This window comes from Macrotis lagotis, chromosome 2 (genome assembly GCF_037893015.1).
Source record: "Macrotis lagotis isolate mMagLag1 chromosome 2, bilby.v1.9.chrom.fasta, whole genome shotgun sequence".
Classification (NCBI taxonomy): Eukaryota; Metazoa; Chordata; class Mammalia; order Peramelemorphia; family Peramelidae; genus Macrotis; species Macrotis lagotis.
In genome coordinates, this window is record NC_133659.1 from 183599383 (window position 1) to 183604316 (window position 4934).

Genomic DNA, 4934 nt, shown 5'->3' on the forward strand with positions numbered 1-4934 from the left:
TTACATGCAACAATAGTTTGGTTTTTTTTTTAGGTTTTTGCAAGGCAAATGGGGTTAAGTGGCTTGCCCAAGGCCACACAGCTAGGTAATTATTAAGTGTCTGAGACCAGATTTGAACCCAGGTACTCCTGACTCCAAGGCAGGTGCTTTATCCACTACGCCACCTAGCTGCCCCACAACAATAGTTTTCAACAATTTTTTTTTGCAGGATTTTGAGTTTTGCATTTTTCTCCCTCTCTCTCCCAGCTCCCTCTGACAGAAAGCAATCTAATATAGGCTCTACATGTATACTTATGGTAAACATAGAGTCATATTAATCATGTTGTGAGAGGAGAATCAAATCCAAATAGAAAAAAACATTAGAGAGAAAAAAATGTCATACTACATAAGACAACTTTTAAAATTTGAATAGTATAAGTTTTGGTCCCTATTTAAACTCCATAGTTCCTTCTCTAAATATGGGTGGTATTTTCCATCACAAGTCTTTTAGAGTTGTCTTTGATTATTGTACTGCTGAAATGAGCATGTCCATCATAATTGATCATCACACAATGTTTCTATTAGTGTATATAACGTTCTTCTGGTTCTGCTCATTTCATTTAGCATCAGTTCATGCAAGTCTTTCTTTTTTTTCAGAGATAATAAGCATTTTTATTACTTTGTTCCACAAATAAACTGGCAAAATAGTTGTATCCCATGGGCTAATCAAACAGACCAAATCCCATATCTTCATCAGACTCTTCCGACTCTTCCTTGGCTTCTACTTTGGCTGGAGCGGCAGCAGCTGGTGCAGCAGCTGGAGCTGCAGCCACAGGGGCAGCCACTGCAAAGTCTGAAGGGGTCAGCCAGAAAGGCCTTCACCTTTTCAGCAAGCGGGAAACTGTACTCAGTCTCCACAGCTACAGCCAAGACCCGCTTGTACCCATTGATGATAGAATGGGGCACTGATGCAACAGTTGGGTAGCCAATCTGCAGACAGACGCTGGCAACATTACGGACACTCTCTAAGAAGCGAAGGTGCAAGGTCTCCTCTGTGATGTTCAGCACTTCAGGGTTATAGATGCTGCCATTGTCAAACACCTGCTGAATGATCAGCCCAAAGGAAAACGGGGAGATATTCAGCATGTTCAACAAGGTGGCCTCGCTGGCGCCCACTTTATCTCTAGTCTTAATCAGCTGCACATCACTCAAAATTTCGATGGTGCCCCTGGGAAATCTCGGTGGTGATACCCAGAGCTTGGAAGAAGGAAGTCTTCTCAGGACCCAGGCCAGTGTTCTGGGCTGGCACCGTGACATCACATGGGGCGATGGCGCCAGCACAGGCAGCAGCTGGTACCTTATTGGCCAGAAGCATATCCCTAATCTCAGTCAGATCTTCCTTGGTGAACACAAAACCCACATTCCCGTGGATATGAGGCAGCAGTTTCTCCAGGGCAGAGTTATTCTCCAGATGCCCATAAATGGCTTTGCGCATCATAGTGTTTTTTCCCATCAGCACTATGGCCTTCCCATGGAGGGACATCCGGATCTGCTGCATCTGCTTGGAGCCCACATTGTCTGCTCCCACAATGAAGCATTTTGGATAATCATCCAAAAGTTGGATGATCTTGAGGAAATAATTGGATTTCCAGGTAGCCCTGTCTTCCCTGGGCATCTTGAAGGTGCTTCAGGGATTGCTACTTGGGGTTTAAAGACAATGTCACTTGCACGAGGACGCTGGGAGAGAGCTCATGCAAGTCTTTCTAGGCTATTCTGAAGTCCCATCTCTCATGATTTCTCATAGAATAAATGTTCTATCACATTCAAATACCATAATTTGTTCAACTATTCCCCAATTGATGGGCATCTCAATTTTCAGTTCTTTGCCACTAGGAATATAACTGCTATGAATATTTTTGTGAATGTGGGATTTTTTTCCTCTTTTTTGTGATCTGTTTGGGATACAGACCCAGTAGTGGTATTGTTGGATCAAAGAGTATGCACAGTTTTATTGCTCTTTGGTCATAATTACACATTTTTCAATTGTTTTTAAATCAAAATTGTTCATTTAATTTTTTAATTTTCATTTCTATCACTTTTTTTAAACACTGCTCCCTAGACATATTCTGACCAGGAACTTTCCCTGATACCTTGAGCTGTTTGCTTTATTCTTCCAATTTCTCAGGCTTAGAATTTATTGGATTTTTTTCTTCTTTCCTAGGCATCTAACCTAAATCAGCTTTTCCAGATTTCTCTTTTTAGCAGCTATTCTATTTAACTTCATCCTTTCATCTCTTTTCTCACCTTAGTTTGGATTTTCAGTTCTTTCTTTTGTACTTCCTTGATACTTCCTAACCTCTATCAGGTCTCAGCATAGCTATGCTCATTCTTATTCTATCTCCCAACACACCACTTTGGGACTGTCACAAAATAACCATTTTCAAAACCTACATCATCATCAATCTTTTGTAAGATAGGTCTTCAGAGCAGAACAAGCAAAACAAAAGACAATGAGTGAATTCAAAACTTATTACTTACCTATATAGATGTAAAGCTAGGTGCTGGGGATTTGAGGATGAACATTGACTGTCTAAGAATGGACTGGGGGGGGCAGTTAGGGGACTAACCAGGGAAGAATATAAGGATGGTGATGTTGTGAGTGCAGAGGCAGGGAGAGATGAAACAGATATTACTTAAACAAAAGAGACAGAGAATTTTTGAGAATTCACTTGCAATAGAATTGATCCTATTGGAGGATGTCAATAGTCAATGGTCAATAAGCATTTTTTTTAAGGTTTTTGCAAAGCAGATGGGGTTAAGTGGCTTGCCCAAGGCCATACAGCTAGGTAATTAAGTGTCTGAGGGTGGATTTGAACTCAGGTACTCTTGACTCCAGGGCCAATGCTCTATCCACTGTGCCACGGAGCTGCCCCATCAATAAGCATTTATTTAGCAGCTACTCTGTACCATGCACTAAGTATTTAGATATAAAGAAATGTAAAAGTTAATCCCCAGTCTTAAGGAACTCACAGTCTAATGGGGGTGACAACATGCAAACAACTATGTACTAACAATTTGAGGATAGTATAAACTAGAAATAATTACCAGAGAGAAACACTAGAATTAGGGGGATTTGAAAAAGTCTTTCTTTGTGATCATGGATGCAACAAGGATTTTGACCCTTTGTTAGAGGATGTACAACCTCTTGGGCCTCTTGATGAGATACTTCTTCCAAAAAAAAGGTTGGCCAGAAAGAAATATTCAGTAGATTTTAAAAGGATTGATTGCATCCCCTGATGTCTTCTCTCTCCTCTTTTGAGTATTCTATGATCCTTTCTCTTGGACTTTTGGAGGGAGGGGGAAGAGTTCCTCTACTTACCAATCCTGACAGCTATGGCAGATGCTGGAATATGACTGCAGTTATACATACTGCCCAATTGAAAAAACCTGGACCTTAGGCCCTTGACTACCTTTTAAGTTTTATTTTCCTGAGCACACATAACCAAACAACAATCATAAGATGGATTTTAGGTGAATGCTCTCTTAAATGTTTGGGAGTCGGGGGTGGGGAGTAAAAGATATGAAAGTCAAAGGTGTCTGGCAGCAGACAGAGGTGACCAGTAGTGAAAAGAGTATTGGCAACAATGCCCTTCTCAGATAAGACAACCAGTGCCAAGAAGATAATACAAGACATACTCAAGATTGCCAGAATATTTGAATGCTGGGGAAACTGTTCAATCTGTGAAGAATTGAGGTGAAGATGAAATTATTTTCAGTAGTCCATTAAAATGTTTCATGTTTCAATATTTTAACTGTCAACCTCTAGAAAGAAGATCATGTTTTAAGATTTTGTGTATATATACTCATGAGTCTTTTGTGTTTTGAAGGAAAGATACAAAAACAGCAAGGGAGAGACACAGCACAGTATAATCCTGGTTAATTAAATTTATATTCCATATGGGGACCCCGCCCTTATCCTTAGACACCTTTATATCTGGATAGAGAACTGTTCTCCCTCTCCTCATTACTATCACAATTTATCACCTGGAAATCCAAAGCTTAAGAAGTCATCTCAAAGAAGCCTCTTCTCTGATCAAACACAACACCCCATCTCCTCTCTGCGAGGATGGGTTGTTGATCAACGGTCTTTCACTATATTCTAAAGTGCCACAAAGTCCTTTAAGAGCTGGGTCACAAGGCTGGAATAGCCAGAAAGTCTGTCACTCTCAAGGCCCAAATAATAAGTCATCTTATCTTTGAAGTTTCTGGAGGAAATGGAGATAACAAGGGAATGACATAAACCAGTTCTCCAAAGTCACTGTATCCTAGATATCCTGTTCCTAAGGCCATGACAGGAGAAAGAATTGGTTTTAGTGATTGTTGTTGTTTGTCCTTCATTCCTGAAGCGGACCAATGATATTGGAAGAGTGACATCTTGACTTGCAAGTGAATTGGACTTAAGTGAGATAGGACCATGCAAAGTCATAAGCCTCACTCTCTCCTCCATGGTCATCAGAGTCTGTCAACAAGACAGATCAGAATACTGGAGGTGGCTTTGAATGCAATGGGGAACTTCAACCTTTTTAAGCTAAGATATTTCACAGGTCTCAGTTTGTATGAGGCAACACCCATTCAGTAATTTAAGGATAGGTAAGAAATAAAGCAAAAGCTGTCCTGGCTTGCCTGCTTAATAGAATCTGTCTGGGAGGGAATCCAAAGAAGTAAAAAAAGATAGATTGAGGTCAAGGTGTGCTATAGAGAAGGGCCTGCTGAAGTTGGACAACATGATTTCAATATCTCACACAGTTGTGAAACTTGAACATGGTTTGGAGAGGATAGGAAGGAGTCCAGTTCCTGATAAAGGAGGGAAATGATCCAGGGATTGGTATGTAACAATCACCATGATTTGTATCAGATAGACAAACTGAGTTTATTTTAAAGGTGGAGAAGCTACT

At 40.5% G+C, this 4934-nt stretch overlaps 1 pseudogene; it reads right to left on the reverse strand.

The window, feature by feature from the left end:
• Positions 1-700: 700 nt before the first annotated feature.
• LOC141511320 (large ribosomal subunit protein uL10 pseudogene) lies at positions 701-1671 on the reverse strand (annotated as a pseudogene).
• Between the last annotated feature and the right edge of the window lie 3263 nt (positions 1672-4934).